The sequence below is a fragment of the Scyliorhinus torazame genome, chromosome 25 (genome assembly GCF_047496885.1).
Source record: "Scyliorhinus torazame isolate Kashiwa2021f chromosome 25, sScyTor2.1, whole genome shotgun sequence".
Classification (NCBI taxonomy): domain Eukaryota; kingdom Metazoa; phylum Chordata; class Chondrichthyes; order Carcharhiniformes; family Scyliorhinidae; genus Scyliorhinus; species Scyliorhinus torazame.
This window is the reverse complement of record NC_092731.1, coordinates 22,428,793-22,441,258: the sequence shown is the minus strand read 5'-3', so window position 1 is coordinate 22,441,258 and position 12,466 is coordinate 22,428,793. Positions and strand designations below refer to the sequence as shown.

Below are 12,466 nucleotides of genomic sequence, written 5' to 3'. Positions count from 1 at the left end.
AGAAAAACAAAACCCAGCCAACATGGTTTGCATAAACAACACCCCAATAATAATTCCCCGCCAACTCTCCCTCATCTTACTCAACTCTCCATGCCCCCACTTTATAAACCCTTCCCCCCCCCCCCCCCTCCCCCCGCTGCCAACTTAGTACTTTCCAACAAAGTCGATAAACAGCTGCCACCTCCAGGCAAATCCTAGCATCAAGCCCTCGGGACGAACTTAATCTTCTCAAGCCTGAGAAACCCAGCCATGTCACTGACCCACACGCCCGACTTTGGGGGTTCTGAGTCCCTCCATGCTAGTAAGATCCGTCCCTGGGCTACCAGGGAGACAACGGCCAAGCCATCGGCCTCTCGCTCCCTCTGGACTCTCGGGTCTTCTGACACACCACAAATCGCCACCTCTGGATTCGGGACCTTACCTTCATAGTACCGCCAACGTGACATCTGCAAACTCCTGCCAGAATCCCCCAAGCTTCGGACACGGCCAAAACATATGTCCATGATTCGCAGGCCCCACCCACCCCTATCCTCCACCCCTTCAAAAAAAACTGCTCACCAGGCGACAGTCATGTGTGTCCTGTGGACCACCTTCAACTGCCGCACGACGAGGACGCACTGATTCGCGTCTGGGCATCCTTCCATAACGCAACCTCCAAAGCCCAACCCAACTCTTCCATGTGCTGCCTCCACTGTCCCCACACCCCGAGGGCCGGCACCACAACCGGGCAATATTAACAGTGCCCCTAAACTTGCTGCCTCCATTCGCTCCCACACCTAACCCTCCCCCACTACCCATTTCCTGACCATCGCTATATTTGCCGCCCAGTAGTAAATCGCTCCAGCAGCTCCTTCTTCACCCGCGGGGTTTTACCCACACACACAAACCCTGAGATCACCGCATTCACTTTCCTGAAAAAGGCCTTGGGAATGAAGGTTGGGAGGCTCTGAAGGACAAACATGGACTTCGGGAGGACCGTCAACTTTGCCGCCTGAACCCTCCCTGCCAGTGACAACGGGAGCATCCAACCTCCTAAGGTCCCCCATCATCTGCTCCATCAACCAAGCCAAATTCAGCTGCTCCCACCCCCGTGCCACCTGGATGCCCAAGTATCGAGAAATCCCCGCCCCACCCACCACCAACTTGAACGGCATCTCCCCCAGTCTCTTCTGCCCCCTCGCCTGAGTCGCAAAGAGCACGCATTTCCCCATGTTCAATTCATACCCCGAAAACCGGCCGAATTCCATCTAGGATCCCAATAATCTCCACAATACCACTGAACGGGTCGAAATACAGTAACAAATCGTCCGCTTAAAGCGAGAGCCTGTGTTCCACTGCCCCTGTACTATCCCCTTGCAGTCCCTCGACACTCTCAGCGTCATCGCCAACGGCTTTCATGCCAGGGCAAATAGCAGTGGGGAGAGTGGACATCCCTGCCTAGTGCAGCCTAAAATAGTCCGAGCTCACCCGGTTCGTCCGGATTCTTGCCACCTGTGCCTGGTACAGCAGCTGGACCCAGTCCACAAAGCCCTGCCCAAACCCAAACCGCCCCAAACTCTCCCACAAATGTCCTTGGAAACCACAACCTCCACCTCCCGCCCCTCGGGGCGGGGGGGGGGGGGGGGTAGGGGGGTCATCATTATCACATTTAGCCGCCAGATGACTCCCCTTCACGAACCACATCCTCCCCTATCACCCCGCCATACAGTCCTCAATTCACAAGGCCAAAATCTTGGCCAGTAACTTGGCGTCCATTCATAGATTATCATAGAATTTACAGTGCAGAAGGAGGCCATTCGGCCCATCGAGTCTGCACCGGCTCTTGGAAAGAGCACCCTACCCAAGGTAAACACCTCCACCCTATCCCCATAACCCAGTAACCATCCCAACACGAAGGGCAATTTTGGACACTAAGGGCAATTTATCATGGCCAATCCACCTAACCTGCACATCTTTGGACTGTGGGAGGAAACCGGAGCACCTGGAGGAAACTCACGCACACACGGGGAGGAAGGGCAGACTCCACACAGACAGTGACCCAAGCCGGAATCGAACCTGGGATCCTGGAACTGTGAAGCAATTGTGCTATCCACAATGCCACCGTGCTGCCCTTCAACAGTGAGATCGACCTATATGACCCACACTGCTCCGGATCCTTATCCCGCTTCAAAATCAGTGAAATCGAGGCATGTGATAGCATAGGGGGGGAGAACCCCCCGCTCCCTCGCCTCATTAAACGCCCACCAACAAGAGCCCCAGGACCCCCTAAAACGTTTTGTAGAACTCCACTGGGTATTTGTCCGGGCCCAGGGCCTTGCCCGACTGCATCGCGTCCAACCCCTCCACCACTTCTACCAACCCAATTGGGGTCCCCAGACCCTCCACCAGCTCCTCTTCCAACCTCGGGAACTCCAACTCCTAAAACTGCCGCATCCCCTCCACTCCAGCCGGGAGTTCCGACTCATGCAGTTTTCTGTAAAAATCCCTAAACACCCCATTCACCCCACCGGGTCCGAAACCGCGTCCCCCCCCCCCCCTCAGGTCCATCACTGTCCCGATCTCGCTCGCTGCCTCCTGCTTCCTCAATTGGTGTGCCAGCATCATGCTCACCTTCTCCCCGTATTCATAAATCACCCCTCTCGCCTCCTCAGCTGCCCAACCTCTTTCCCCGTGGCTAGCAACCAAAACTCCCATCTGCAGCTCCTGCCGCTACTTCAACAGCCCCGCCTCCGGGTCCTCCGAATACCTCCTGTCCACCTGCAATATCTCCTCCACTAGCCTTTCCATCTCCACCCGCTCCGCCATCTCCCTGTGTGCCCGTGTCGAGATAAGCTCCCCTCTTACCACTGCCTTCAACGCTTCCCACAACGTGACCGCCGAATCCTCCCGTGTCGTTTAGCTCCACATACCCCCGAATGGCCTCCCTCACCCGCTCACACACCTACTCATTCACTCATCTGACAAAAGCCCCACAACTAGCCTCCATTGGGGGGGGTTGGCCCCCTCCCTTATTCACAAGGAAGTCCACCCAATGCGGAGCATGATCCGACACCACTATCGCTGAATACTCCACATGGACCACCCCTGCCAACAGTGTCCTATCTAGGACAAAATAGTCAATTCAGGGGTACACCCTGTGCACGTGAGATTTCTCCCTCGGCCTCCCAAACCTCCACGGATTCACCCCCAATGTGCTCCAGAAACCCCCTTAGCTCCTTCGTTACCACCGACACCCTCCCTGACCTCGACTGATCCAACCACGGGTCTAAAACTGTATTAAAATCCCCCCCCCCATTATAAAACAATGCAAGTCCAGGTCGGGGATCGTCCCCAACATTCGCCTCATAAACTCCTCACCATCCATGTTCGGAGCATAAATATTCACCAGCACCCCCGGCATCCTCTCCAATTTCCCACTCACCATCACATAACTCCCCCACCCCCCCCAGTCAGCCACTTCGAATGCCACCCGTTTATTGATCAAAATCGCCACCCTCCCCATTTTAGAATCTAATTCTGAATGCAATACCTGCCCTACCCACCCGTTCCTCAGCCTAGTCTGATCCACAACCTTCAGATGTATCTCCTGTAACAGAGCTACGTCCACCTTTAGACTCTTTAAATGTCAATACACACAAGCCCCCTTGACCGGCCCATTCAACCCTCTCACGCTCCATGTGGTCAGCCTGGTCTGCCCCCTCCTGTCGGTCAAACATAGCCCCTCCTGGGCCAGCTTCAGCCCGTGCCCCGCACCTTTTCAGGCCCGCCCTCATCATCGGCCCTCCCCATACCACATTCTAGAAACCCCTAGCCCGCCCAGCTAGCCTGGTAGCCCCCTCCCATTGGCACCTAACATCCTACCGCCCACTGATTCCCCTCCCTCCGCTAAAACACTATCCCGGTGCAAACTTAACACCCACCCAACACAAAGAAAAGAGCAACCCACCATCCCCCAGCAAGGCCAAACACAGAGCAATGGTCCCATACACAATACAAAAACAAACCCAAAGGAACAGAAAGCAAACATTTCCTCCAAAGTTCAGTGTCCTCCTTCTCTTGCCAGTTCATTGTCCCTGACAAATTCCATCGCCTCCTCTGCCGTCCCAAAGTACAGCTCCCGACCCTATTATTATAGGTCACCCACAGGCGCGCCAGATTCAGCATGCCAAATTTCATCCCCTTCTTAAAGAGGTCCGCCTTCACCTTGTTGAAGCTCGCTCTCCTCTAGGCCAGCTCCGCACCCAGGTCTTGGTATACACGCAGCTCACTGCCCTCCCAGGGACAGCGCCTCATCTGCCTCTCACCTCAGGATCCGCTCCTTATCCAAGAACCGATGCATGAACATCAACATCGCCCTGTGGCTTCCGCATTAGCGCACTGTGCACCCGGTCCACTTCCAAGGGTCGTTCAAATGGCCCCTCTCCCAGCAGCTTCTCGAACATCTGAGCTACGTACACGCCGGCATCCGCTCCCTTGCTGTCCTCCGGCAGTCCCACGATCCAGGTCCTCTACTTTCTCCTGCAGCCGCCTCTGCTGATCCTGCAGCGCCCCCATCTCCGCTGCCATCAAGGCAAACTGCTCCTTGTGCTCCACCACCGTCCCCTACACCTTCTGGATTGCCTGGCTCTGGGCCTCGAGCCTCATCTCCAGACGGTCGATCCCCGCTTTTATCGGGTCCACCACCCGAGCCAGGTCGTCCAAATTCTCCTTCCTCTGCGGGTGAACTTCTCATTAAGGAAGCTCACCAGCTGCTCCGTCGACCATTGAGAGGTTAGGTGTAAATTGCATTGTTCTGTTTGAAGTGAGTCATCTCAGCCCAGCTGATCTCTATATAAGAGAAAGGCATAGAGCGCACACTCAGGAAGCTTTGTGTACGTGAAGTTGCAGACAGACTGAGTGAGAGAGCCAGAGTAGGGATTGGTACTTGGTAATTTGGAGCAGTGGTGATACGGTGCAGTGGGAGGTGAGATTTCCCTTTCTTTTTGTTTTCATTCTTCTTGCTTTGCAACTGTTAATCTGCAGGGAGAGATCCAGAGAGCATCCTGGGAAGATAGGTGACATAAAGACTTACCTTATTCCAGGAGCTGTGACCAGGAGAAGCAGTGTGCTGTGTGGGGGAAGGTAAGTGACCAGGAGAAGCAGAGTGCTGTGTGGGGAAGGTAAGTGACCAGGAGAAGCAGAGTGCTGTGTGGAGGAAGGTAAGTGACCAGGGGATGCAGAGTGCTGTGTGGGGGAATGTAAGTGATCAGAGGAAGCAGTGTGCTGTGTGGGGGAAGGCAAGTGATCAGGAGAAACAGAGTGCCGTGTGGGGGAAGGAAAGTGCTACTCTTGATTCTCTGAAACTGACATCTAGTTCGGACACAAAAAAAAATTAAATTGTCTAAAAGGGAGCAGTGCTAAATGAAAAAAAAAATGAAAATTGCTTATTGTCCCAAGTAGGCTTCAAATGAAGTTACTGTGAAAAGCTCCTCGTCGCCACATTCCGGCGCCTGTTCGGGGAGGCTGGTACGGGAATTGAACCGTGCTGCCGGCCTGCTTTCAAAGCCAGCGATTTAGCCTTGTGCTAAACCAGCCCCATATAAATTTGAATATCCATTTAAATTACTGGTTAGAAATTGCGTTGAGACTGAGGTAATAAGGAGATATATAAAAAAGTTTAAATTTTAAAAAATTCAAAACCAAATTAGAAACTAATTAAATAAAATAGAGATGGAGAGTCAGGTGATGTGTTGTTCCTGCATGATGTGGGAGCTGGTGGACCCCATTGTGGTTCTCAGTGAACAGATCTGTAGTAAGTGTTGGTTGCTTGAGGAACTCTGGCTCAAAGTTGATGAGCCGAATTCTGAGCTTCGGACGCTGCGACACATCCGGGAGGGGGAGAGATACTTGGGCACTGTGTTCCAGGAGGCAGTCACACCCATTAGATTAAATACCTTGAATTCGGCCAGTGGTCGGGGACAGGAGGGCGTGATTGCGAGTTAGGCAGGGAGAGGGATCCAGGAGGTAGGGTTACAGGAGCCTCAGCCCTTGTCCCTGTCCAACTGGTTTGAGATCCTTGCTCCCTGTGTGGACGAGAATGGGGACTACAGGGAGGATGAGCAAACTGACCACAGCACCGTGGTACAGGGAGGTGTTCAAGTGGGGGGGAGAGAAAAGAAATGTAGTCGGAATCGGGGATAGTATAGTTAGGGACATTGATACTGTTCTCTGTGACCAGGAGAGAGAACCCTGAAGATTACGTTGCCTACAGGTTCAGGATATCTCATCTGGGCTGCAGAGGAACTTGGAGTGGGAGGGTAAAGATCCAGTTGTTGTGGTCCACGTTGGTACCAACAACATAGGTAGAAAAGGGACAGAGGTTCTGCGAAGGGAGTATGAACAGCTAGGAGCTAAATTAAAAAGCAGAACTTAATTGGTAATAATCTCTGGAGCCACAAGCTAATTGCCACAGGGTCAAAATGATTGAGGAGGTAAATGCGTGGCTCAAAGATTGGTGTGGGAGAAATGGGTTTGAATTCATGGGACGTTGGCACCAGTCCTGGGGAAGAGGGAACCTGTTCCGATGGCTCGGTCTTCATCTGAATCATGCTGGGACCAAAGTCCTAGCGAATCGGGTAACTAGGGCTGGAGATAGGGCTTTAAACTAAATAGTGGTGGAAGGGTTCAGTTGTATGGAGAATTAGAAAATCAAAGTTAAAGGGGAGGGTAGAAGTGCAGGTGAATGATGAGGACTAGTTAAAGGAGTCGAGGGCTCAGGAGAGGTTAGTAAAGTTTCCAGACAACTTAATAGTGTTTAGAAGGTGGCGGGAATCTAACCTCGGGCAGAGCGAAAAAGGTGAAAAGGGAGGTGGTCAACGCAGGACTGAAGGTGTTGTAACTAAATGCGTGCAGTATATGGGACAACGTAAATGAGCTTGTTATGCACATTGAAATTGGCCGGTACAATGTTGTGGACATCACAGAGAAGTGGCTGCAAGGGGATCAGACTGGGATCTAAATATGCAAGGATATATGTCCTATCGAAAGGACAGGCAGATGGGCAAAGGGGGTGGGGTTGCATTGTTAGTAAGGAATAGTTAAATCGATAGCAACAAGCTATATAGGACCAGGAGACACAGAATCTGTGTGGGTAGAGTTGAGGAATCGCAAAGGTAAAAAGATCCTGGTGGGAGTTACGTACAGGCCCCCTAGCAGTAGTCGGGATGTGGGGCAAAAAATAAATCAGGATAGAAAAGGCATATAAAAAAGGCAATATTACAAAATCATGGGGGACTTCAATATGCAGGTGGACTGGGAAAATCAGGTTGTAGTGGATCCCAAGAAAAGGAATTTGTGGAATGTTTAAGAGATGATTTTTGGGAGCAGCTTGTGACAGAGCCTACTAGGTAACAGGCAATTCTGGATTTGGTGATGTGTAATGAGGCAAACTTGATTAGGGAACTTAAGGTGAAGGAACTCTTAGGGAGCAGTGAGCACAATATGATAGAATGTACCCTGCAGTTTGAGAGGGAGAAGCTGCAAACAGATGTAACGGTATTACAATTAAATAAGGGTAACTACAAAGACATGAAGGAGGAGCTGGCCAGAGTTGATTGGAAAGGGAGCCTAGCAGGGAAGATAATGGAACAGCAATGGCAGGAGTTTTTGGGGGTTATTCGGGAGGCATAACAGAAATTCAACCCAAGGAGGAGGAAACATGCTAAGGGGAGGACGAGGCATCGTGGTCTAATAGTGCTCCTATGTCTTATGGGAGAATTCAGAATGTCCAGTTCACCTAACAAGCACGCCTTTCAGGACTCGTGGAGCGCCCGGAGGCAACCCACGCAGACACAGGGAGAACGTGCAGACTCCACACAAACAGTGACCCAAGCCGGGAATCGAACCCGGGTCCCTGGCACTCTGAAGCATCATTGCTACCCAGTGTGCTACCGCGCCGCCCACGCATGGTCAATCCACCTAACCTGCACATCTTTGGACTGTGGAAGAAAACCGGAGCACCCGGAGGAAACCCACACAGTCACATGGAGAACATGCAAACTCCACAGTCACCCAAGGTCGGAATTGAACCCGAGTCCCTGGCGTTGTGAGGCAGCAGTGCTAACCGCTGTGCCACCCTGATGTTAAAGGTTGACATAAAAGGGAAATCACGGTTCGGGAAGTCGGACAGGAAGCGCACACAATCACAATGTCTTTCTGTCCAACTGTCGAAAATGCTAGAAATGATCATGGCAGGCACCATTATTTTATTAATGTGTGTTTGAACATGAGTGCCAATCAGTAAAAACAATGTTGGCAGCCAAATTCGGAAAGTACAGTTCAGATTCATCAACAGGGTTCCGAAGAAAGCCTTTAAATTGAAACTGGTTATTTAAGCAGGAATTTCTCACTGCGAATTCCTGTTGCCGAGCTTTGTAGAAAAATATGAAAAGTAACCTTTTCTTTATGCTGCCGATACGATCCGATACGCTAAGCTGATGGGCAGAACCGATCGAGAGATCCTGCCACTGATTCCGGTAAGGTGTGTAAAGACTTAAGTGACAACTATGTGAAATGAAAATTGCTTCGTCACAAGTCGGCTTCAAATTAAGTTACTGTGAAAAGCCCATAGTCGCCACATTCCGGCGCCTGTACGGGAATTGAACCGTGCTGCTGGTCTGCTTTCAAAGCCAGCGATTTAGCCCTGTGCTAAACCCTGTGATGGGAATAAACTGATTTCATTATCTATCTCCAGTGAGTGAAGCACATAGTAATTATATATTTTCTGGGAATAAATAAAAGACTTGCAGTAATCTTCCAGTTACACACTTACCCATGTAACAGTGCTTTACTTATTAGCAGAACTGTGGTATATTAGTGGCTTATATAAATGCTGTGCATGCTCGGTTAAGGTTAGTTGACTGTCACTGTGGTCTAACACACTAGACATGGTAAAGACGGGCTGAGATTACCTGATGTTGGTCATACCACTGACATCCGATGTACCACAAGCCAACCTCACATTTCTGGGATCAAAACCAAATGCTCTTGGTGGGGAAACGGGTGTTCTCTCACCGCAGGGTGCAAAAAATGATTTGGAGAGAATCGTAAGTATAGACAAGAAATATAACAAGCATTTTATTGGGTTTTCCAATCCGTTGGTGCCAACTCGCCACATTCACAAGGGCAGGAAATAGTCATCCAGCACTATCACAGGTCCTCTTCCATTAAACCCGCCAAGTCAAGTCATGTCAAAGGAGGCTTCGGAGACCCGGGGGGGGAAGAGGGCGTGGGGGGGGACAGCTCTGCCTCCGCACTTCCTTTCTGATACATCTTCCAAGGGTGGCGGCATGAGGAGGGACGAACGCTGCAACCGTGTGCCAGTTCCTTCGGGTTATTCCGCCGACAAGTGGGCAGCGTTTGCAAAATGTAATAACCCCACCCCCCCAGCAGCCACAATCTGTTAATGTCCATGGGATGGTGATAGGAGGGGAGGGGAGGTGAGGGAAAGGGGGAGACATCAATTAAGACAAAGTGTGGGGGTCTCTTGGCAATAAGGGGGAGCAGCTAGTTGGGCTGGGAAAGGTTTATATTAGTGCTGGGGGTGGGAGAGGTTTGCTGCTGGTCTGTTTTATGGTTTAGAGGCAGGAGGCCTATTTCAGTTCCTTGATCTTCTCCTCCACCGACTCGCGGCTGTCGTCCAGGACCTCGGCCACCTTCTTGCCCAGCTTGTAGAACTGGAAGGTGGGGATGTGGACGATGTCGCAGGCCTCGGCCGTGTCCTCCGAGTCGTCCACGTTCACCTCGTAGAACTGGACCAGGGCGTTGAGCTGGGCCAGCTCCCGCATGATGGGCTTCAGCAGCTGGCACGTCTCGCACCAGGTGCCCGAGAAGAAGATGACCACCAGCCGCTCGCCCGCCTCCTTGATGAACTTGTCGAACTGGGTCTTGCTGTTGATGGTTTTGAGCGGGACGCCCTCGGAGGCCTTGGCCGCGGGCGGGCCCGCCTTGTCCGAGGCCTTGAGCGAGTCCCGCCTCGGCCGCCCCTTGTCCGGCGGCCCGGCCGCGGCCGCCCCCCCGCGCGAGGGCCCCCCGCCCACCTCGCCGGGCGAGCGGGGCGCCCGAGCCTGCGAGGCTCCCGCCCTCTCGGCAGCCGGCGGCGGCGCCGCCTTACCCTGCGCCTTCTTGGGCTTGCCCAGCGTGCTGCCCGCGCCCGCCATGGTGCTGGGCCCCGCTCTGGCCGCGCGCCGCCCCGCCCGCGCCCCTCATTGTGACATCACCCACTCAGCCGCCCCGCCCCCTTGCGGAAACCCCGCGCCATTGGCCCCCTGTCGAGAGGGTCCCGCCCCCTCTGCCCCGCACCCGCCAATCGGCGTCGAGCTATTGGGCCGCCTCGTGCCGCATTCAAACCGGCGCCGGACGAAAGGGGGTCACCGTCTCGTGATTGGCCGACGGTGCTATCGATTACCCAATCAATGCTGAAGGGGCGGTGACGGACAGGCGACTGAGCCTATCACAACGCGGCACGGGTGTGTGTGTGTGTGGAGGCCGCTTCCAGTTGAAAAGCGCGGGAGGTCTGCCGGGAGCATGCGCGGGTGGGCCGGCTCTCCGGCGAGAGGGCGGAAGTGACGTCGGCAACCCCGATTGGATGGCCCCGCCACCTGCGCCGTCACAGCGGCGCCTTGGTGACCGTTTCCTCGCGACGGGAGATTGGCAGCTCCACTGCTGAGGGGATCAGGAGCGTCAATTGAGCAAAGACACTGGAAAGAGGGTGAGGTCACCCAGGATGGGCAGACACGGGGCAGATGCAATTTAATGAAGAGTGGGTGTAAAGGGGTGCAGTTTGGGAGAACAAAATTGAGGCAGACAATTATAAACTAAATGTTCCAATTTTAAAAAGGTGCTGGAATTAAATATACCCGGAGGTCCAGGAGCAATCTCGAGGATGGCAGGCTTTTAAAAAAAATATTCTACTTGGAATAAATTTAACTTAGAGTCATAGAATTTACAGTGCAGAAAGAGGCCATTTGGCCCATCGAGTCTACACTGGAAAAGTGTGAGGTTATGTACTTTGGAAGGAGGAATGGAGGCATAGTCTATTTTCTACATGGGAAGATGCTTAGGAAATCAGAAGCACAAAGGGACTTGGGAGTCCTTGTTCAAGATTCTCTTCAGGTTAAGAACATAAACATAAGAACTAGGAGCAGGAGTAGGCCATCTGGCCCCTCGAGCCTGCTCCACCATTCAATGAGATCATGGCTGATCTTTTGTGGACTCAGCTCCACTTTCCGGCCCGAACACCATAACCCTTAATCCCCTTATTCTTCAAAAAACGATCTATCTTTATCTTAAAAACATTTAATGAAGGAGCCTCTACTGCTTCACTGGGCAAGGAATTCCATAGATTCACAACCCTTTGGGTGAAGAAGTTCCTCCTAAACTCAGTCCTAAATCTACTTCCCCTTATTTTGAGGCTATGCCCCCTAGTTCTGCTTTCACCCGCCAGTGGAAACAACCTGCCCGCATCTATCCTATTTATTCCCTTCATAATCTTATATGTTTCTATAAGATCCCCCCTCATCCTTCTAAATTCCAACGAGTACAGTCCCAGTCTACTCAACCTCTACTCCTAATCCAACCCATTCAGCTCTGGGATTAACCTAGTGAATCTCCTCTGCACACCCTCCAGTGCCAGTATGTCCTTTCTCAAGGAGACCAAAACTGAACACAATACTCCAGGTGTGGCCTCACTAACACCTTATACAATTGCAGCAGAACCTCCCTAGTCTTAAACGCCATCCCTCTAGCAATGAAGGACAAAATTCCATTTGCCTTCTTAATCACCTGTTGCACCTGAAAACCAACTTTTTGCGACTCATGCACTAGCACACCCAGGTCTCTCTGCACAGCAGCATGTTTTAATATTTTATCATTTAAATAATAATCCCTTTTGCTGTTATTCCTACCAAAATGGATAACCTCACATTTGTCAACATTGTATTCCATCTGCCAGACCCTAGCCCATTCACTTCACCTATCCAAATCCTTCTGCAGACTTCCAGTATCCTCTGCACTTTTTGCTTTACCACTCATCTTAGTGTCATCTGCAAACTTGGACACATTGCCCTTGGTCCCCAACTCCAAATCATCTATGTAAATTGTGAACAGTTGTGGGCCCAACACTGATCCCTGAGGGACACCACTAGCTACTGATTGCCAACCAGAGAAACACCCATTAATCCCCACTCTTTGCTTTCTATTAATTAACCAATCCTCTATCCATGCTACTACTTTCCCCTTAATGCCATGCATCTTTATCTTATGCAACAACCTTTTGTGTGGCATCTTGTCAAAGGCTTTCTGGAAATCCAGATATACCACATCCATTGGCAACCCGTTATCTACCGCACTGTTAATGTCCTCAAAAAATTCCACTAAATTAGTTAGGCACGACCTGCCCTTTATGAACCCATGCTGCGTCTGTCCAATG

At 51.8% G+C, this 12,466-nt stretch overlaps 1 pseudogene; it reads right to left on the bottom strand.

The window, feature by feature from the left end:
• Window positions 1–9,088: 9,088 nt before the first annotated feature.
• Window positions 9,089–10,227, bottom strand: LOC140402529 (thioredoxin pseudogene; annotated as a pseudogene).
• Between the last annotated feature and the right edge of the window lie 2,239 nt (window positions 10,228–12,466).